The sequence below is a fragment of the Microplitis demolitor genome, chromosome 3 (assembly GCF_026212275.2).
Source record: "Microplitis demolitor isolate Queensland-Clemson2020A chromosome 3, iyMicDemo2.1a, whole genome shotgun sequence".
NCBI lineage: Eukaryota > Metazoa > Arthropoda > Insecta > Hymenoptera > Braconidae > Microplitis > Microplitis demolitor.
In genome coordinates, this window is record NC_068547.1 from 8,374,510 (window position 1) to 8,398,733 (window position 24,224).

General features: G+C 29.2%; 1 protein-coding gene and 1 long non-coding RNA gene across 5 annotated transcripts in view; one reads left to right on the top strand and one right to left on the bottom strand.

Moving 5' to 3' along the window:
- The window catches only part of LOC106693355 (homeobox protein abdominal-B-like), a 97,916-nt gene that overhangs the window by 33,619 nt on the left and 40,073 nt on the right, over positions 1-24,224 (top strand). For 2 of the 3 annotated variants that reach the window (XM_053737145.1, XM_053737146.1), the window contains exon 4: positions 5,629-5,838. The exons of the other annotated variant lie outside the window; for it this stretch is intronic. The gene's annotated coding sequence lies outside the window, so the exon portion shown is untranslated. The remainder of the gene's footprint in view (positions 1-5,628; positions 5,839-24,224) is intronic. 3 annotated transcript variants of the gene reach the window in all.
- Positions 6,271-7,033, bottom strand: LOC103570385 (uncharacterized). Of its 2 annotated transcripts, none has more exons than XR_008403375.1 (3): positions 6,822-7,033; positions 6,523-6,750; positions 6,271-6,394 (listed from the first exon to the last, which is right to left on the bottom strand). It is a non-coding gene; the product is annotated as an uncharacterized LOC103570385 (long non-coding RNA). The 2 variants fall into 2 exon arrangements; XR_008403376.1 differs by having other exon boundaries at positions 6,523-6,753.

Here is a 24,224-nt window from a genome sequence, read left to right on the forward strand (position 1 = left end):
AGGCCTTAATTAATGCTCCCGAGCATACATAAGTTTGCTTTTTTTTTTAATTTTCAAAGATATCTATACTTCGAGTCGCTAGTGACAAAGTTATGCTTTGAAGATTTGTTAGCTTCTTTATCGTGACAATTTTCGTGACTTTAATCACTTATTTCGATACACGGAGAAAAAAATGTAGGGAACTTTAGTTAAAAATATGAGTTAAAATTTTTAAATTCATGAGAATTTGATTTTTATATTCAGTAATTTTTATCCATGGAATATGGAAATAAATATAAACTGCATCAGTAAACTTAACTATAAGTTTAGTGAAATTTACTATCCGACATAGTAAATTTTCCTATGCTTAGTAATTTTTTTTTATATTAGAATGAAATTAAATCAAAATTAAATTTTTATAAGTTTTTCAACTTTTTATTATTACTAGAAGGCTTTTGTGCGCTGACACGTGCCCATTATTTTTTACCTTTTGTTATATTTTGATAACTACCTTTCACGCTTCTCTTGAAAAAGTCGTTATTAAAAATCTTCATAGCAACGGTTACCATGACCAACCATCCCCATAGCAACCGTTGCCATGCCAGTAGTCTCCATAGCAACCGTTGCTATATCAATAGCCTCCATAGCAACTGTTGCTACGGCAACAGTCTCCATAGCTACCGTTGCTATGGCAACAGTATTCATAGCAACCTTTGCCATGACGACTATAAGCAGTCACATAACACCCACTTTTGTAGGATATATAGATTGTTATTATTCATGGCATGTGTATTAGTGTTGGTGTCAATTTTAGTATTCAAAATTCACTTGACTTGACCGAGAGTTGCACCTTGGTCTCCAGCGTGCGAATCTTGTCCTCAGTCTGCCAATCTGAAGTCTTCTTTGAACGAAAGTCCCTGAACTTGTAATACATTTTTGCATACGTTATCTCTACTAATTGTTAATTTTATCGATCTGCTTTCGAAAAATTACAAACCGTTTAATTATTTTTAGGGGCAGTTTAATATTTAATACTACAGTATTTAATTTATAAAAATTACTATACAAATAGTAACTTTATCATATTGTAAAGTATTTCGTACACACTTTCAGTTAATTTTTATATTTTTACAAAACGAAAATCGCTAAATCTTATAATTAAATGTATTGCTCAACTTTTAATAATAATTGAATATTCTCTTTCTATAAATTGATATTTTATCAAAAACGAATTCAAAGAAACAGTCATGAAATTAATGATATAGTAATTTTTCGGATAAACCTCTATATAGTATTAATTACTGTTTTGTAATTTTTACCATACATTGGTAACAATTAATAAAAATAATGCAACTATTGTTTCGCATTAGTATTTTTTACTAAAATATATTAAATATTATAATATTTTCAAGACTCGTTTTCTTCGTGTAATATCTTTGTTAATTATATTTTTTATGTGTTTTAATTACTTGAAAAATCTTAAGGTTATATGAGGAAGGTACAATATCAAGAGATTAGTTTGTAGCAATGAAAGTAGACAGGATTATTTTATGTGCGTATGAAATACATGGTGTGAGGATTATTATTGCTGGTTGGATTAGGGACGTCTCATCGTTCATCGTAAATATGGCCAATCATATTTATTAAGGGACATATATATAAGTTGGAAATATTTCAAATATTACAAGGTTTCGAAAAACGATGGCTTGAATACAAGTTGAATAAATTTATGGCTTTTTCTGATAATCCGTTTCTCAATTTTATCGATAAGTATTTGCATAAAATTATTTTAGTATTTGACCGAGTAATTTTTTTGTTTCATTTAATGTCGAAGATCAGTAGAGGTGAAAATATAACTTTGTTGCAAATTCAGTTGATAAACATCCATAAATCTATCTCACGATCGTAATGATCTCCCTCCTTAAATTTTATAATTTATGTTCTTTTTACAACACAAGTCATTTGTATATTAACGAAAATAAAGATATATCTTTTTCTTTTGATAGATCTATAAATTTTTAATAGATTGCTTTTTAAAAGATACATAATAATTATATGTGAAGAAAAACTTATTTCAAAATTAGATCAAGTTTATAAAGTTTTTATAAAAAGTGAAAAAAAAAAAAGCATTAAAACTTGATAAATAATGATTACTCGGGTAAAAATATTTAACCAAAAATACATCGAAAATGCGATATTTGGTCGAGACCGTAAAATTTTTTTTGGTCGAGGCCAAAAAATTAAGTCAGCCTATTTTTGGCCATAGTTTTTTTTTTCAAATAAAACTATAAAAATTGGAAAAATTTCTAGAAACTCAATGTATAACAGAAAATTTTCAGCCATTTTTAGGCCTAGTCGTCGGTTGAATTTTGACCATTTTTCTAGATCTACTTACCAGCCAAATTTTAGCCTGGCTAGTTTTTGGTCCTGTGTTCACGACCCGGGTCATTTTTCGATCACTTTTTGACAAAAAAATAATTTTGATATTATTTTGGCTCGAAATTTTTTTCCCAGGAATGAAAAAATTACCATGACCTCTAGTGATTTCTGCATATGTTTATTTCAATTTCTGTAGGCCAAAGTGTTCCGGCTTCACTGAGTCACTATAGCTTTTCAAACAAGAATAATTTCTCCGTGTATTGTTCCGTGTGAAAACCAATTGGACTTGATTATAATACAAAAGTCAACTAATTTCATAGAATGAATACTAATAATAAAATAAATATATAGAATGACAATATTGTTTGTCATAAAAATCAATGAGCTATAAAAATTGAAAGAACTTGCAGACAATTATGTTTCTAACAAATATAGAAAAAGTAAAGGTGAAAAAGAAATGATTCCAAGAAAAAATAGCAAATTGAGACACTAAAACTATATAAACTACTTTGTTTTCAATTTTACGTTTGATTATATCTCTTTTCCGGTGTAACATTTTTTTTTTGTTTTCTTTTGCATTAGACTGTATCCAACAATAAAAAACCAATACAAAATGAAGGTTCATAACGCTGAGAAACTTAAAACATTCTTTACTGGAATCGTTTTACCAACAACTCTACAATACTATTGATATATATATGACTCGGAATGTAATTCTTCAATTTCACAGAGAAAATAAAATTTTGAGTGACAGATTCGAGTTCGTTATTGAGAAATTAAGTCGCTTAGAATTTTCGAATTAACTTATTCTTTACAACCTTATTGTATATAGTAAAAAATATTGTGTTATAGTCAACGTAATCTGTGTGTTAGAAGCAATGTACACAATATTTGTGTTATTTTTTAACACAGACTATTTGTAAAAAAATTTCAAGCCAAAATAATAATAAAATTTTTTCTCGACCGAAAAGGGGTCGAAACATGGCCCAGAAAATGAACACAAGGCTGAAAGCTAGCTCGATCGAGAAATGGCCGATAATTAGACCCAAAAAAAACCGCAAATAGGCTGACTCAATTTATCAGCCAGTTTTCAGTCTGTTTATTAAGAATAATAAAATTTCGGTGTGTTTTTAGCCAACTTTTGACCTTTTTCAATGAAATTATATGACCAGCGAGATTTCAGCCAAATTTAGGCTGTTTTCGGCGTGATTTCGGACAAATTCAGCTTTTTCGGCCAAATATTTTTACCCGGGATCGTTTGAATTTCCAACATAAATTTTGTGATAATTTGTATTTTGGCATACGTACACCAGTATATGTATTATTTTTACCAAATTTATTAAACTTTTTATTCATCTTATCATTTTCATAGCCTTCACATTATATCTGTCAGTGTATAAAACCATCCAAGCTTTCAATTTAAATACCGTCACTATGGTATCTTCACACATGATCCGTCTCATGCAGCTTTATGCTCTCAAGGATTTTTATATTTTATGTCCCTCAAATGCTACATGTCAACTGTACCGAAAATAAATTTAGCTTAGTTTTTAAACCTCATCTAAAACATATCTTTTTATCGTTAAATATAAACATAAATTCCAATAAATATTCCATTAATACTAAAATATTTTCATCTTGCGCCAGAACCAACATCATTTCCTTCTCAAAAAAAGATGCGTTTTCGTGCTAAACGGCCTACACCTCCCCGTTATCAAACGCGAATCCACTCAGTGGCCAGATATCGAGATCAAAAATAGTGATCCAGTAGTATAGCATTGTCTAATTGAATTTTCGCTCTTTTAGCAAAAGAACTGAATAAGTAAAATACTATACTGAGAATATACGGAAGAAGGGTAGAGAGGGAATAAGACTAAAAAACGTAGGCAGTTATTTCTTAGGACGTTACTGGCACTTGTTTCGCTTGGACTCGCCTCTGCGTGTCTCGAAGAAGCGAATCGAGGCATTCGCTACTTGCTCTCAGTATAGTTCCAGCATAGTAATTCTCGTTGGTTGCCGTTTGGCAGCTCTTTCTTTGTCGTTCTTTGTCTCTTCCTTATACTCTTTTCTCACTCTTTGACTCTTTAACTCTTTCTCTCTTCTCTCTTATTCAAACTTATTACTCGGTCTTTCACATGCTCAACCGATTCTCTACCTTAGCGTGTAGTGGTCGCGAGTATAGTAGTGCTGCCAAGCTTTGGCAACCAACGGTGAGTAGTCCACCAGTGTATTTCTGTTTCACTGCTCGTAGTGCCTGCCTTGCATGGCAACCAGTTCTAAGGGAGTCACAATATTGGGGGCTCAAAAGCTTACGGTCTTTTGCACGCGACAAAATAAGTGACTCCGTGGATTTAAATCGTCGCCAAGTTCACTCGTTACTCTGGTGTACTTAGACCGATTCGATCAAGTTCGGAGAATCCTAGTGCTTAGTGTTGTTTTTATTTCAGAATTTTTTTATTTATTTAGCTGTCAAAAGCAATTAGTTGAGTTATAAATTTATTAAATAATCATCAGATATCGTCGATAGAAGTGAGGGAATCGTTAAAACAGTGAGGTTTTCACAATGTCACCCGACTAGTGTTTATTCCCACCAGTGACCAATCTCCGACACGGTCTCCAAGGACACTAAAATTTATGTTCCAGCTCTTCATTCACATTTGCATTGCATTGTCATGGACGGACGATAATAAAAAGACCAAGAAAACCAATAGAGACGTTTTTGTAGATCTGATAAGCTAGGACATGCTATCAAAATCTAACGAAATTGCCAGACAGCAGCTTTAATTTTATTATTATTTTTTTTTTTTTTTTTTGTTAAATTATTATTATTATTTATTTAATGTTGTTGCAAATGTTTGAATTTAAAGTAACATACTTTTGTCATAAGTTATGAGCCGTGTTCTAGTTAAGAGCGTTAAATTGTGCGACATTTCTAATTTAAACAAGACATTGCAATTCTTCGGTGGCCGTCGGACGCACATAGACTTCATCGTGTCCTAGTTCTATCAACTATTTTTAACCAACTTCATAGTTACGTGTTTTTGTAAATTATAAACCAATATGACAGCGCAAGGATTATAATAAATTAATAGCAGTATTACTTTTTTCATATTTATGTCATTTATTTACGAGTTAAAGAAAGTAAGGAGTACGAAAGATGAATAACTTGACAATTTTACTGATAAGTTGCTCTTCTAATCGATGTCCGTACGTGCGTGTAAGTTTTCATTTATTTTGGAACACGAATCGAACGATTATTGGTTGTTTCAGTGGATAAAAAGGCACCGAGTATGGACTAGCTGTGCAAGGATTATTGAGTCCCACTTCAAGGGACACCAACTGGATTGCGAAATCCTATTTGTTTTTCTTCCTGAACATTCCTGGGAAATAAACCCAAAACAACGACGGCGAAAGCAACGACACGGTCAAAATTGTCTCGTTGGTTCACAGCGACATCTGCGACATCGATACAGCCGCAAGGTGAGTTACTTTTTTGTAATATACATTTATATTGCCGATTGCACTTTGAGATACTCAATGACCATTTTTTATTATTTAAATCTTTGGCATTCGCGCCACATGCAATCAAAGTAATCTTGTTGAATAAAAGATATATAGAGTGATTTAGTCGGTAAATGAAAGGTCATATTTTTAAATATTTTAATATAGAAGGATATAACAAAATAAGGATTGATGTTCGAAAAGTTTCCAATTAAATATATCTATATATTGGAGGTCAAAATTAAATAATGTTCATTTACTAGTCGTGTTCATTTACTGGATCACCCTATTTCTAATAAGGCAGTATTCTACTTTGAGCGCTCGAAAAGAAGGTTATTTTTTATGAATTTTTAATGAGATTATGAATAAAGATATACATGTTTGTTAGGCTTAATAAATACACTAATGAAATACATTTAAAAAAGTTTTATTATACACTTTACACACTTTTAACATACAAAAACATCATTCGAATACAACACCTCGATCAATAGGTGGATTTGCGCTTGGTGTTAAAATTTAAAAAATGGACTATCTGAAACAGACAATTTGTAAATTTTCAGATTCAATATATTATTATCAACCGGCTGAACTAGAATTTTTAATGTACATGCAAAAATAACTAAATAGCGGCGAAAATAAAAAAAAATCTGCTTTATTTACCTCTTATTGGTTCAAGAAAATCTTGACATGGTTCCCGAAAAAACTTCTAAAATATTTTTTTGACTCAAGATAACTTTTTTTTTGTGCTGTGGAGAAAACAGTATTTTTGCTTATGAGATATTTTTTTGTTCTCGGTCAGTAATACTCGTATCATAATATTATGATTACTAAAATTTACTTCACTGAGATGTACGTATATTGTCAACTTCATTCTTCAAGATAATAGCTCTGCTATGATAAAAAAAATAACGTTAACAGATAAAAAAATTGATAATTTAAATTTAGATCAAAAAACTCACGAACACCAAAAAGTATCAAAAGCCTGCCCAGAGAATTCGAGTATTATCACATTTTTTGAAATATAATGCCATAAAGGTATCAGTAAAATATTTTTTCGTTGGCTACATTATCTGTTCTCGCAAACTTAAAGTTATCAAGTCGTAATAAAAAGTTAGCGTATTTTTTTTTTTTTGCAAAAAGCGGGAGACGTAGTTGGCCAAGACACGCGTGTAGCCAACGAGCAACGTGACAAGTTTGGGTTCTTTTTTATGACTTTGTTGTGGTCACCGACGCTGCGACTTCAGCATTTATACTCCTTGCTACCAGCAGTCGATATATCTACCTTTGGTTCTTTGTCATTAGTATATATACAATATACTTTTTGTGGTATTTTGGTCTTGAATATATTGCAGTATTCGTGATATAACTTTGTAGTATCTTTGAAGTAATCTTGTAAGTCAGTTGATATATTGTCTACATGAAATTATTTAATAGCAGCGTTCAGAGTTGATAAGATAATATATTTCGTTTAATAACTCACGTTATCTTTTTATAAAAAAAAAAAAAAATTAAAATTGAAGAGAATTCTAGTAGTTACGAAAACTACACGGAAAAAAATGTTGGCTCAAAACCTACCAATTGCACACCTCAAGCGCGAAAGCGCTGAGGGTGCTTTATGAACGGTTTCTTTCATTCGACTATTTTACTCACATAAAAATCTCTCTACCCTATTTGAATTACACCAAGATAGGTAAAATTGTACACTAGCATAGAGAAAATTTATTAAGGAACAATTTGAACCTAACATTAAGTCAATTCATTATTTTATTAGTTTAAAATAAATTATTTTAACTCAAGAAACCAGTGCTGTGAATTGTTACGTATGAAACTTCGTAAACACGATAACTCCCGATAGACACCATTAATCGGCCTAACTTTTTTTTTATTGTCTTTGTATTTTTTATCATAAGAACCCTTATGAAAATCACTATCTGAATCTTTTTGGTTTAATTGTAATTAATTAAAAACGTAAAACTGATTATTCGTGAAAAATTTAGCTGCTATTTTTACTGTTGTTATTATTTTGTTCATTGTTTCGCTCTATCACCTAGTGGTGGCAGCACTAGCGCACCAATATGTTTGAAAAAAGAGCGACATCTAAGACAAAAGGCGGGATATTTAAAAAAAATGTTAGTAAAAAAATATTAAACTGAAAATAAAAAATAAAAAAATCAAATTGATAATTTGTAAGTTGAATAAAAATCCATAATAAAGAAAAGTACATTCATATTATATAATAAATGTAATGAGTAAAAATAAAATGAGCGATTGAGGTGTGCACTTTTGGATTTCCCAACATTTTTTTATTATGCTGTCGACCAAACTTGAAACAGGAAGGGAAGCATCCAAAAATTATTATGCTCATACGAAAAATTATTATGCTATATCATAATACTTACTACGCACGAGACTCTTATCAATTAGATTTAATAACAATTACTTCTATACATTATAATAGTTGTGATGCAGCATAATAATTTTTTGGATGCTTCCCTTCCTGTTTCAAGTTTGGTCGACAGCATAATAAAAACTGGTAGGTTTTGAGCCAACATTTTTCTCTGTGTAAGTTGAAAGTATAATTTGAAAAAAATCGTAAACTTATAAAGCAATTAGTTCTAACCGATTATTAATAAAAGAAAATTAAGAAAACGGTTTATAATTGTATGTGGAATAGTCGAGTTAATAAAAATATCATCATCATTTTCTTTAATGATAACATGCTCCAGCATGCGGGTCAAGTTAATATATTTTACACTGAGAGAAAAAATCGGTTTTCTGAACTAAGAAATCGTAGTTCACAGACGACTCAGCTAAACTAAATCAGTTTCAGTAACTAATACACCATAGTAAAGTAATCTTCGACTACATAGTCATTCTTACTATTTTCAGTTACATATACTAAGATAAAGTTAACATAACTATAATTTATATTGTAGTAAATAATTTATTCTTAGTCCAATGAGCAATGAAATTATAGTGATGTTAATAATGTACACTTATTTCTTCAAATCATTTATAATTGTAGGAATAAGTATTTGTGTCTAGATGTACACACTAGAAAATCGAACTTTCTGAGAATGTACTGATTTGACTTATTGTAACTAAACATTCATAGTTACCATTTCCATGATTTAGTACTGCAAGAAATAAAATTATTTAGCGATCTGTACTGCAGATTTTGGTTCATTATTACTGGATTTTTTTTTATTTACTAGCTAATATTTGCGTGACAAATTTAGAAATTTTTTTTCTTTCACATTGAACGTACTTGATATTTTTTTATTATAACAAAAATTATTTTAGGAAACATTAATATTAAATATTAATGTCTTAATGTAATTTAGTATATACTATATTACAATCAAAAATGATTCTTGTCACTCTGTCGGATAACAGAGAAGTATTTATGCCAGGATCGTTCTCAAGCTTGGAATATAATACTTCTGAAATAAGTTTCTTACCAGGGACACTATACAAAAGGTGGGCGCGATCTGGTGGCGAGCACCAAACTACTCCCGCTGTTGTTGCTTTGTTCTGGTGACTTTTATCTCTTAGTTTAAGCAACTTTTTTGTTTTGGTTGTAGCATAAAAAATTCTTGCGTTAAATAATAGTACTCATTGCGATAAATTTTATATTCTTCAAACAAAAAAGTGCAGATTGTTACAAAAACTCATATATCTTACTTCAAAAAAATATCTAATATTAAGAAATAAAAACTTTTGAAACAAGTAAAAATTCTTCGCTTTAAGCATAAGAATATGTTAACTTGAGAAAAAATATTTGAATTAAAAATAAAAATTTCAAGATAATTATTTATTTAGGGCAAGAAAATTTTGATTTCCCGAATCGATTTTTAAAAAAATTTCAGGATTCAAATTATCTGTTTTTTCTGTATATTTATAATTCTCAAAAACAGCACATAATTTAAAAATATATGTAGGATTAATATTAATAGCTGGAATTATTTTATAATATGAAAATCGTAAAACTGCTTCGATTCAAACATCTTGTTTGATTATTTTGCTATAAAGGGTTTCTCTTTAACTCATAAGGTTATTTATTTGTACGTTATGAAAACTTATAAACACGGCTTTCAAATTTGAGTTTCTCTACACACACTGATAAAAAGAAACCTGTGAGTCAACTTGGTTTGAGTTGAGCCAAAATACGCCACGACTTCAAGTACGGCGAAATACGCTACGACTTTGGCTCAAAAGCCCCACATATTTGGAGGGAATTATCTAAGTAACAAAAAATATTTACACGCCCTTTTGGTATAAAAAAATTTTTTTTTTCACTTTTTTAATCGACCTCCACATGTTTAACGATTCGGAACTGATAAGCAAAAAAAAATGTTTGATACGCTTCTTTGGCTTATGTTTTGCAATACGCACTTTTGGCATTAGGAATGCAATTTAGAGGCAGGGAAACTAAATATTAATGGTATTTATAACGATATTCTCTTTTGAATTTTTTTTTAAATTTGATTACTAGTCAGCAGAAATATTCTATAATTATTAAATTAACTAGAAATCGACTGTTTAGAGAACTAACATGAAATAGTACGGTTGATACTTTTGTTAGTAGTAAAAGGAACTAAATAAATGATATTGTATGAGACGACAACTAAATTCTTAGTTGTGTCATCTATTAAAATTATTTCTACCAACTATCACACAGTCACTAAGCTAACGTAGTTACTGTATCTATTTTATGTTAATTGAGCAAACGATAAAGATTATATTGTGTTCACTACTAAGTCTTGTTTTAAAATGATTAAAGTTTTGTAGTGACCATAATAAGGCAAAAATGGTTTCTTAAATTTAGTTAATGTAACTATTTTTCCGTGCTGATTCACACTAGTACATAGTTCCAGTAACAATAAAAATTGGTTAGGGAGACTATATTTTTATATCTATCGCTGCATAGTTCAGGTTACTAAGCACTTTTCTCTCAGTGTACATGTTCACATTTAATGATTCACTTTCTAGAACTCTGCGTGTGTCACATTTCATGCCATTAATTGATCTATAAACAATAATGTATTTCTATTATATTGTGGATCAACCATTACAAAATATAAAGAATTTTAAGTCACGACTTTTAGGATCAATTACAGATGGAGTAGGGATGGAAAAGTCGATTCCTATTCTAATCAAAAATCGACTTTTCTTTCAAGAAAATCTATTCTTTGATAAATCTTTTCATCCCTCAGATGGAGAAATTTACGAAACGATACTATGTCGTGATGGAATGCAGAGTAAGCTTTATTATCACAGATATGACAGAAAATAGAACTAAATTTCGCGCCGCTAAAATAGTGTAAGCAGAAGAGTTATTACGCAAAACAATATTAATATTTTTTTCATCTTTTGAAATAGTATATGTGGTTATACAATTATATATATTTGATGCACTTCAACTTTATTTATATTATTGTAAGCTTGACTATTTTTTTTTATATTTATCATATTGAGTGTTTCAATTGAATCCTAGTTTATAAGTTAATTGGTTGGGTAATTATATATAAAATTTCTAAAAATCCTTCAGGATTCTATGCATCAAAATTCAATTTTTCAGTTGGAAATTACTTTATTACTGAACTCAAACTATATTCGCTTTAGATATTTTAATGCTTGTGTTTTAGATTATTTCTGTCTTTTTGTTAGACCTAACAAAATATTTGTATATTATTTTTTCTAAGTTTTGGTTTGTAATTGCTTAATGTAATAAATAGATACACGATTTGAGCCAGGTAATAAATTGGAGAGAAACACTAGTTCAGAAAATCCCTTAGATACGTTAAAGTTGCTCTCAGTTTTGGCACTTAATAGTTCTACAGTATGTTTCTTACCAGGGACAGCACGCACAATTAGGCGCTATCTTGCGGCGAGCTCTGAACTACTGCTACTACTGCCCGGCATTGTGACTCCCCTCCATATGTAATTTTTCTCTCGAAAAGCTTTTTTGTAGTTAGAGCATGTTGACATTGCCGCGGTGATAAAATGGTACTTATTCCTGAAAATTTGAATTATACAAACGAAAAAATTCAACATTGCTACAAATACGTTACATATTTTTCTTCAAAAAAATATCTGTTAATATTGAGAAATAATATCTCTTGCAACAAATAATTATTTTTTACTTGATGCAACAAAATTTTGATTTTCCGTATCGATCAAAAAAAATTCTTTAATCACAAATTATTTCCTTTGGCCAAAAATTTTTTTCTATTTATAATAGAATAAATTCATTATTAAGCATTTTTGTGAAAAGCCCAATTAAAATAGAAAAAAATTTCTTTGACTCCTAGAAATTAAGTTATTTTTTATGTCACGTATGATGCTTCTGTCTATTAAGACAATAAATATTTGTGTACAAATTTGTAATATAAATATATAATATTTACAGCAGTATATATTTAATGGATCAATATATGAATACTAAAAGATTATAAATATTTAATGTAAACATGAGAAAAAAAAATTCAATTTCGGAATAAAAACTCAAGGAAAATTAACGATAAAAAGAGGAATAAAACAACTAACGGAGTGAAGCTTAAAATTTATGAAAACGATAGGGAGTAACGTTACTGTGAAGTAAAAAGAGTGATAAAGAGAACGTCGGGCTAAAAAGTGCCGGGATGTAAATTTGAAATCGCTTTTCAAGCCAATATGATATACCAGAGATAGTGTATACCCTGTGGCTTCGAAAGTTTATGCAAAAAGTAATATGAGTACTGTGTATTTGTGTAGGTGGATTATATTAACTTGCGGAATTCTGCTAGCAGAGCTATGTGATACTGCTATGTTTTAAATACAAATGGTGGAAGGTTTCGAAGGATCATCACGTTTATACAAAGTAGTGTGGGCGATTTTTACGGTTGCGAAACGTGTGTTTCATTTTCATTTTATTCTTCGCGTAGTATCCCTTTTTATTTTCTTGCGTTGGCAAAATATACATACATGAAAATTTGGACCAAAAATATTCGATTTTCCTTCAATAAATAAAAAAAAACTTTACAGTGTACCAAAGATTTTCAACAAATAGCAACCCAAACAGTATCTTAAATTTGACTTTTATGATTCAAATGGATAACTAAGTAAGTCAAGCTAGCCAAAATGAAGTCAAACATGTGTTTTTCATTTATTTTTGACTTGCTTTTGGCGGTTGATTTACCTAGTATTCATTTAGGTTAAAAAAAGTCAAATTTGAAAATTTTGCTGCAGAATCCATAAGATGTTGGGATCATTGACTAGTCTTTTTGAAGAACACGTTAATTTCAAAAAAAAATTACAAGTACCGCGAAAATTCTGAAAAAATCATATCACTTTTTTAGCAAGTGGAGATTTTGCTTATAATCTACATATTTTCTATAGAAGCTCATAGGAGAGTTTTGTTGTTATTTTTTTCGAACTTTCTGTGATTTCGATGCCAAATACTATATTAATAATATACTTTAATCATACCCCAATATTTCTTTGAAGGCATATACCCCGAAAATTCATATCATAATTTTATTATGATTTTTAATAGAGTCTTTTGCGCTTGTAAAGGGAAATAGTATTGAATGTTCATATAATTTAAAACTTCCATAAGTATAGTTTCTTAAAGAAACACATTCTACGAAAATTCCTCGGAAAATTTCAGTATGATTTCCATACCAGCGATACATAATTTTTGCAGAACTTGTGCTTTTTTCTCTGGAGTTAACGTATTCTTAAAAAAAAACTGTTTAATATTTCTGACTATGGTTCACAAGCGAAACGTCCATGATGCAGAATATCTTATGAATTTTGCAGATAAATTTTAATTTTACACGGGTGGTTTTGGCCGAATTCACTGAAATTTAAGTTTCTTTTTTTTACCTGGAAAACTTAATAATATGGTGGTTATTTCGAGTAGTTTATCGAGTTTTGGAGAAATTTGAGTAGTTCAAGCATGCATTGTCAGACGAAACTAAGAAATTCATTCATTACTTATATCAATAAGCGGGTATTTAATAACAATTTTTCTTTTCAATTCATTTTGGAAAAATTTTTTTGCGTAAAAAAATTCTTTTTCTCTATGTAGCGAAAATTTTTCAACTTTTGCATCGAAAGCTTTAAAGGGAAATAGTATTCATTAAAATCATATGCAGACATAGAGATAAAGTTAAAAAAACTTTACGTTAAAAAAAAATTAACAATTTATTCACTCACTCGAACGTTTACGGGCCTGCAGTTAATTTGTCTTCAACAAGAGCAGTGAAACTTTTGTTAAAAAAAAATAAGGCGTCAACATACTAAATCAACATAATTGTATGTATGTACACATACACTTTGTCATTAATATTAAAGACAGTAGCAAATAGTAAAAAATGTTTGCTCATCAGGTACCCATATAAGAGTAGACATAGCAAACGAGTGAGCAGTATGGCTGCCGTCGGTCGATGCCGTACGTGTTTATCCTTACAGTGGGAGAGGTATAATACCTTCGAGTCTCTAGCTCCATGCTGTGTGCTATTTCCAAGCACACAAATAACAAGTCTGTAGACCAGACTACCATTCAGCGAGAAGAACGAGTATCTCGCGTGGATTAAAACCGGGTCCAGTTTAAACTGGTTGCCAGCATTTACAGCCACTACTTTGATTTTTTATTTTTCATTCATGCAATGAAAAAAAAAAAGTACCTTGGATATTCTTCCATGTTCATTATTTAGCAATAAATTTAAATTCCGAAATAGTCATTATAAAAAATTAAAAGTATAAAAGGGCTCATATGAGAAAAAAAATTTTATTAAAAAAAAAAAAATGGCGATAAGATATTTGAATATTGAAACACAATTAGCGATCGTTGCACCCGGACGTGGAGAATGTACAAGGTGGAATACTGTACACACGGCCGTTCATCGAGAGCATAAGCGTCCTTGTTAATTGTTATATATATTCACATGTACACTTGCATTTAAAAGTAACATGGCTGGCACGTGATGTCGAGCTAAAGTCGTATAAGTTACGAGACACCACCGAGCTGGTCTTGCTTGTTCTGATGTAAATATACCGTCCAGCCCAACCGCCATTTTGAATTCCTTCAAAGAGAGAACCGAGAAGTATCGTCGGTTTTCACACATGCGCATCAATACTGCCGATCAGACTAACCTTGTTGACTTTTTTTATTTTTGAGTGTCAAAAAACCTGAGGGACCGAAGCAATATTGTTGATACTTGATGTTGCAGCCGTCTGACATTCGCTCAGTTTATATTCACTGCTATACCAGCTTATAGCTTAAATTGCTAAGAATTCAATGTTTCCTTTTCTGACTTTTTTCAAATGAATAGAACTAGTCGGTACAGACAAATAAATTATTTTAAACTTATGTATTTTCTTTTTTTAGTTGGCAAATAAATTTATAAGTATTGATCTATAAGCATTGCTTTTTTATCTGTTTGATATTTTTAGTGGGTTGAATGAGAGAGAGAGACAGGCAATGTAGCTTTTGAAATTGCAATTTATAAAATCCTATTAAACTGGCCGTCACCCACAGCTGCACCTGCGTAGATTATGTGATATTCCGATATTTATATTAATGTTGAAAATTTCGACCAAACCCCCTCGTAGTTGCTTTTAGAAAAAATAGCAATAGATATTTATAAGTGTACCCCAGTGAACACATGACCTTGCTTTGACGTCATACGTAGGTCATAGAAATGTCACGGCATCTTACGTAAATTTTATGTCAATCTGACGTTCTACATGGCTTTAATATGATGTAAAAACTTGACATCATATTGATGTAAGAATGACTCTTGTATGACGTCACAGTTATGACATGTGTTACGTACGCTTGACGTCAGATTGATGTAAGGATTACTCTTGTATGTCACAGTTATGACTTATGTATTACGTACGCTTGACATCAAATTTACATCACATTGTTACGTAGTAATAAAGCCATTATTGTATATCATAATGACGTAATTAAAAAATCATACATTTATGTTAGTAGCAAAATCACGGTTGTATGTAATATGGATGTCACTCTTAAATCATATCTTTACATCAGTGACAAGTCAGTATTTTATGCAATGCTGATGTAATTTCTGAGTCATAGTGTTTTTATCATCTATTTATTAAAATAAAACAATCATAGAATGAATTTTCAAAAATGTGTAAATGTGTAAAAATAACAACTAAATGTCGAACATTTTTGGGGCCAAAGTAATCGATAAGCTCGATAATAGATTTCAGACGTTTACACTAAAACATTAGCGTGAGTATAAAAAAATTGACTTTATTTTTTTAGATGATATACCGAAAATATCATTGAGGATAAAAAAGAAAATGTGACGACAGTTTGAACTTTTCTGATATTAAGATTGTAAAGTGTAGTATTGCAATTTTTCAATCAATTGAATTTCATAAAATTTTGTGAAATTATTTAATGTTTCGTAAAATTTTATATAAGATTATTTAAATTTCATATCACAACAGAAAATTAAAAAAATTGAAGAAACAATAAATTTTTATGTAGTTTTTTTTTATAATTATCATCGAGGCCGACAAATATTGTTTTTATAAAATATCATATAAGTTCATGGAGTTTTTTTTAATTTTGTAAAAATCCATCACGAAAACTTATGAACTCGGTCTTTACCGGCATTTCACTCTAAATACATCAATTAAGCACAAGACGATCTTTCGTGATGTGGACCAGTGATTAACGTTCAGGACTGCCAGCCAAGAGGAACCGTGTTCGAACCCAGCAGACGCCCAGGATTTTTTCATCATTTACTGCTATCAATTCATGTTTCTGAATTTATAATGCGTTCACGCGGTAATAATGAAATCAAAAATTCGGTATTTAATTTTTTTTTTTTTTCATATTTTTTCCGGATTGATGATTTTGAGATCACCCACATGTCATACTGACGTCATGGAATGTCACACATCACATTTACGTCATGTATACGTCATTAGTTTTACATCATAATCTTACGTAAAAAAGTGTGAAATAATGAGTCACACCTGACTCATTCGTGACTTATATCTTACATAAATTATGACATAGCGTAACGTCACTCTGACGTCAAATTTACGTCAATGTGTTTACTGGGACAGGATACCTAATTTCCTAATTTCCTATTTCTTCCTAACCTTTTTTACATCAGAGTTCAAGTTTGTGAGTCTTAAAGTTGAAAAAATCGGAGTGTTTTCATTTTTGACCCTGACGCAAAACCCATGGAATTGATTTCCAGAAAAATACTGCATAATAGCGTTTTCTTATGAATGCAAGGAACATTTGTGCCAAGGTCCAAGTCTGTATGCCTTACAGTTCTGAAACAGAAATTTCAATTTGAGACCTGCGCGTGACCCTCCTCGGAAATAATTTTTGGAGAAATACCATTAATGGTAAATTCTTGTGTGTAAGCTAAAAAATTTTATACTAAAGTTCAAGCCTCTAGATCTTATAGTTACGAAAATGGGAGTATTTTTATCTTTAATACGGCCGTACGACTTCCTCAGGATTGATTTTCGAAAAAAATATCAGTAATGGCAGATTCTAGAATTTGAAAGGGCTTATGAATGTGAGAAACATTTGTGCCAAAGTTCAAGTCTGTAAGTCTCATAGTAAAAACACAGGAGTATTTTCATGAAATGCATCAAAATAATAATAAGCGTGGATTGTGCCAAACTTTGTCTATAAATTTTATAGTATAAAAACAGAAATATTTTACTTTTCACAGTTTTAGCTGGTTCGAATTCGTACTAGTGTACAGTTTGACGGTTTAAAAAAATTATTAGAAATTTTATGGATATAAGGTTAATTAAAAAACTTGGACATTAATAAAGAAAAAAAAGTTTTAATTAGAAAGAAGATAAAGGACCGGACGATGTACTGTATACCAGACACTGATAACACATAATTATTTTTAGCAACAAAAGATTAATTAATGTGCATTTATAAATAGTTTTAAGTGAGATAAATTTTACGATTTCTACGGATCACTTTAGATTGGGAGAACCATTTGACATTTTATGACTTTTTTTCATTAATATACTTACAACAGCCAACTTCTCTGGAGTTCATTTTTTTTTTTTAACTCAACTTAAATAAAATTTTCAAAATAATTAAATTTTCATCTTAAATTTTATAAGCCACAGAAAAGTTAAAATATTTATCCTTGTAAAGAAAATCCATAATTCTGAAGAGTTCATGGTCAGAAATATTTTGCTCGTAAACTGCCAGGGACAGTGATCTGTATTTTTATGGAACTCTAAAAATTTTATTAAAAAAGTCATTGACACATATCTTTTAGGAAATACCTCAAGACTTTATTAGAACTTATCTAGGACACTTCTGGCTCGAAAAATTAGATCTGCTTTAAAATAAATCATAAGTTTCATAAATATCTAAAATCATATTAAAATCACAGATTAAAAAATGTAAATAATAATAATCATAATTCACAAAAAAATATATGAGTCTCAGACTGAAGTCTCGAACATAAAGTCTCATTATTTAGAGTAGTGATGAATAACTGCAGTAATTACAGGGTTAATTAAACTAACAGTACTGTTTAAATATTACGGAAATTTTCCCCGAGAAAATAATAAATACTAATAAAGTTAAAGCTTTGCCAAAAAAAAAAAAAAAAAAAAAAAAACAAAGCTTAAAGTACCTAATAACTACTTTGTTATGGAGTTACACAAAAGACTACAATTAATTTCCATACATGAATGCTTGCAGTTAGTGTTGAAAGTTTACTGCTGCTAATTAACGATGTGTTTTCTATAATATTTTGCATAATACATAAAACACTACATGTATGAAAATTTTTTTGTTTCATATTCTATATGTAGTTATAAGTTATAATTAAGGTATAAAAAATATAAAAAAAAGATATAAAAAATACCCTTTTTAAAATTTGAGCTTAATATTTATATTAATGGGGAGCTTCATATTCATATTAATTTTCTATTTTCCATGCGAATATTAAAGGAATAATTTTTTTCGCTTCTAATCCCTATAACTAGCTAATAATATGTCATACAGACAAACTACTAAAAAACTTTTGTAAGTAATTGGACGCTCTACAAAAAAAGTATCTTATCATTTTTTGATGACTTTAGTCTTTCAGAAGTTATTCGAGTTCACATTTAAATTTATGCAATATTTAATATTGTTCTTAAATTTTCTGGTGAAATTTTAAATTTTATTAAAAATTGTCACAAAATTTTTTTTTTTAAATCATCTCATATCTATAAATTATCTTTATCTAAGTGACTTTTCAAAATTACTGAATACTGGGGGTATGCGAATAGTTCAAACTTATGAATTATTTGCATCAAATCGAATCGAATTATTCGAAACTTTCTGGATTTTTTGTTAATTCTCGATTTATTCGGAAATTTACGATTAATTTCAAAATTTTCTTTTATCCGACTTGAAACTGTTTTTCAAATAATTTGAATTTACGTTAGAGGTAAATACAGCTTAGACACGAATCTACGAAAATATTGTTTTTTGTTACTTTCAAAAGTTTGCCTTGCATTAAATAACAATCGAATACTTATATAACTGACTAAAATAATCAAGAAATTTAAAAAGTTACAAATAATTCGAAAACTGGGATTTTAAAATTGACAAATTATTCGACTCGAAATTCAGTTCATGAATAATTTTTTTTTTTGTCTTTATGTACATATATTCATATACGAAACATAATTTTGCATCAATAAAAATTAATTCGAATTTGCAAAAAAAAAAAAAAAATATGTTATCACATAAAATTATGTTTTTTACAGTAATTGCATGCGTTAAAAAATGTTGATGTTCCAAAACCCCAGGAAAATATTATGATTTTTAATACAATAGTCATCCTTTCATGTCATTATTAACTTATATATATTATTAGAATATTTTACCAAAATGAATTTCAAAAAATTAATATAGTAGATTATCTTTGTGTTTTCATATTTTACCGACCGACGGTTTTGACTTTCTACCTTCAGTGTCATAATAAAAAATGTAACAGTGCGCAAAAGGTTTAGTCTCTTTACAAGAGATGGAGCTAACACTGAATCTAATCCCCCCAAACCTTGAGGTAGTAACTGCTATATAAATATCATATTATTTTTATGATTCAAAATTATTTACCACTTATGTTATTAACTGCAATGAAAAAAAATTTCTTGTCTATACTTTTACTTTTTTATCTTTTTTATGAGTAACTATTTATAAATACAATCAAGTAATAGTAATTGAACAACAATTATTTTTTTGAAATTTTTTTTCTTGCTTTATACATTTATATGTTCCGAGTTATTATTTAAATACAAAAAAACAGCCAACGTTAATGTTCATGATCCTGATATATATTTTACTGTAAACCGACAGTTGAAATTATTTTTTATTCCGCTCACGATTCCATCTCAAAATTAAGGTTTCAAACTTAATTTTTTTCCCAAAGATTTGATTCTTATCCTATGTTATATCAAGCCTTTGTATTGTACATTCATTTTTATTGTTTTTCATTCTCATGCAAAGGTTTACTTTTAACATTTTTTTTCTCAGATAACATTTAAGCATAAAAAACAAACTGCCAGTTTTAAATATCAGTATACTTTTATTTAATATCTGTGAATAAATGATAAAAACATATAATTTTTATCAGATTTAAAAAAAATATAAGAACCTAAAAGTAACCCCCTCCCCCACCTTACTCTTGACTTTTTTTTTAAGAGAGTCTACAGTAATTTTTGTCCCAGCTTTTCCCCAAATTACACACCAGTTTAAGAATCTATGTTGTCATTTTTCAAAAAATGGTCATTTGTTTAACAAGTAGTCAAAATTTTCATTTATCGTGCGAGTGCAACAAGGACGGTAATGACGTCGACTTGAATGTGACAAAGAAAAAAGTTTCACTCTTGAAATAAGCGACGGAGAAATTTTTCGTTTTTGAAATTCTGTGGTGTCAAAGTAAAGTCGAACCATGTTATAGCCACTTGAAAAAATCGAACTAAACACATGCAATATTTCCATGACCATATGGTAAAATATATAACTATTACGTCATTATTGTAATTTTACTATGGTCATAGTAATTTTTGCATAAAGAATAACTTTTCCGTGAATGATATAATTTTATAACCCATACGAAAAAATATATATGTGACATATATGCATCAATGCATTAGCTGTATGGAACATATATATTATTTATATATTTTTTTGGCGGGAAGCTCGAGTTCGAAAACGAACGAAATTTATCGAGCTGGTCTGCAGGGTCAATCGTTTACCAGATTATTTTCACTTGCTTTTATCAATTATCCCCTCAAGTTTTAGATAAGTTACAAAAAGACATTATTTTTCAACTCTTCAAAATAGATTGCACAATCATATCAAAAAATTTTTTTTTTAAAATAGAATTTTTTTACACTTCGAACTTTCAATCCAAACAAACTACGATTACACTAAAAAAAAAGTTGTACTAAAAATTTTTACAAAATTTGCGTATTTGGGGTATAGAATCTCAAAAATAAATATGATAAATATATGACTTTTTAATGTGAGTTTAACGAAATAAAAAAAATAATATTCATGAATCAAATGCAACAAGTGTGAAAACACATTGTTACGTCATTTCATAGCTATTTCGCTGATATATACATATATATATATATATATATATATAGATTGCGAAGCAAAAAAGCTAATCGTCTAACCTGCTATCATGAACTGTATTGAATTATCTACTAAACTGTAGCTATTGAAGACACTTAGAATTTAAGTAATTGGTTTTTAATAGCCTGTATCAAAATTATATTTATATTACAACCTTCAGATTCATTGCGTCATTATCTATTATTATTTGTTTTTTGGTAAATATTTCAGTTTTATTGTCTCCAGGTTAATTTGTTATTGAAAATATTATTTTCCCTACTTTTTATAATAATTAACTAAAAATAAAAACACCTGCAGGGTAAATTTTAGAAATTTTTATTGCTTTCAATGTATTTTTATGTGATGACTGTTCAGTATCGTACAATTGAAAGATGTATAGAAAAAGAACAAATTCATTTTAAAATAACCAACTGATTCAGTGTTCGAATAGACAGTGAAGGAAAATACCACGGGTGGTAATAATTTGTGTGAAAGTACCAAATTATTGAAATTTATTGTTCTAAAATTGAGATCATTGTAGCATATTGTGATAAATTTATGTCTATATTTGAGTTTTGAAATAGATAATGATTAGCAATTTTTCACTCGTCTTTGTTTACAAGTTAAAGTTAACGTGCGGTGGAAGTGATGCATAAATGGTCTTGTGTTAAATGGAATTTAACATTGCACTAATGTAAGTAATCCTTAAATCCTGAAATTCATTCAATTTGATACCATTTGTAAACTAATCTAATTTAACGCAATACTGAAAAAGAGTGTAATTATCAGAAGCATTTCTAAAAACGAATTAGTGAAAATCACGTGACAATTACTATTTCGCAGAGAATAGTCACTTATTTTTAGTGAAAAGTATACTACTGTTGAAATTAATGACATACGTTTCACTAGTAAACAGTGAATTGTCACTATTCTCACTGTTTCAAATTTAAGAGTAGAGTATTGCTAATGAGACAATTAAGTATATCATAGCAGAATAAACTGTTAGTTTGGCAATACTAGATCGTTGCATTAAGGCAGTATTCAACTTTGAGCGCTCGAGAAAAAGGTTATTTTCTATAAATTTTTAATGAGATTATAAATAAAGATATACATGTAGGGTTTGCTAGGCTTAATAAATATACTATTTATATACATTTAAAAAAATTTTATTTTGCACTTTATACACTTTTAACATACAAAATCATCATTCGAATACAATGCCTCGATTAGTAGGTAGATCTGCGCTTGGTGTTGAAATTTAAAAAATGGACAATCTGAAACAGAAAATTTTTGAATTTTTAAATTCAATAGATCACTAGCAACCGGTTCAACTAGAATTTTTAACGTACGTGCAAAAATAACAAAATGGCGGCGAAAAAAAAAATTGAACCAAAAATTTGTACACGTTCATTAAATTTAAAAAGTACACGGATGGAAAATCTACACCGAGAATTTTTCATACTATCAGTCTAAAACCAACTCTCTAAAAACGAATTAGTGAAAATCACTATTTGGTAGTGAATAGTCACTTATTGCTAGTGCAAAGTATACCACTATATGAATTAGTGATATACTTTTCACTAGTAAATAGTGAATAGTCACATTTTCACTATTTCAGATTTAAGAGAGAAGTGTGTTACAAACGTATTATTTTAACACAAATTAAATGTGTTCTATTTTTAAGGCCATAAGCGAATCTATAGTTTTTTGTAGTCATTTGAAACACGTATCTCGGTGTATTAAATATCTATACTCTCTTAAATTTGAAATAGTGAAAATAGTGACTATTCACTGTTTGCTAATGAAAAGTATATCACTAATTCAAATAGTGGTATACTTTTCACTAGCAATAAGTGACTATTCACTGCCAAATAGTGATTGTCACGTGATTTTCACTATTTCGATATTAGAGAGTAGATTGCACAGAAAAAAAAATTAACTTGGTTCAAGTAAATTATTTTCTTCAAAATATCATTCTTGTTTCAAGCAACTCAACTTCTCAATTAAAAAAAAAAGTTCAATCTTAAATAAATAAATTATAACTCTTCAATGAAGAATACAAATTTTTCTTTCAAGAATGTTATTCTTGAAAGAAGCGTTTTTTGTGTTCAAACAAGATACATATTTATTTTTCCCAAGAATTTTTTTCTCTTGGTTTGAGGCCGATAATATTGACACAGAATGATACCAACTTAGTTTGAGTATGGCGCATTTTTTAAATCAAGATGTTATTTTTATTATATTTTATTACTACAATAGTTACTTTTACTAATTTTTAATTTGGAAATTGAATCCATATTTTTATTTAAAAAAAAATAAAAATTATTTATGCTAAAAATTTAAATAATATTTTCGTTCAATGACTACATTTTCAATAATAGAAAATTTGAGGTTACCCAGTAAATAAACATTGACAATTAAGTACATTTACTGTGAAAATATTTAAAGTTTGAACACAGTAATTATTTACTACTTTTGGTATTATGATAGCGAAATTTATTCATATTTATATCCATTAAACACAAATAACTATTAACGGCGAGTTTTATGTTTTGATGTTCAGACATAGTTATAAACTTACAATTCAAATCCAACTAAACTAACTGAAAATTGAGAAAAACAAGTAAATACGCTGGACTTATCGAGGCGCCACCTGGCGTCAAAATTTTAACTTCGCCCAAGTAAATCTGTTACTTGGTTTGAGAAATAGATTGTG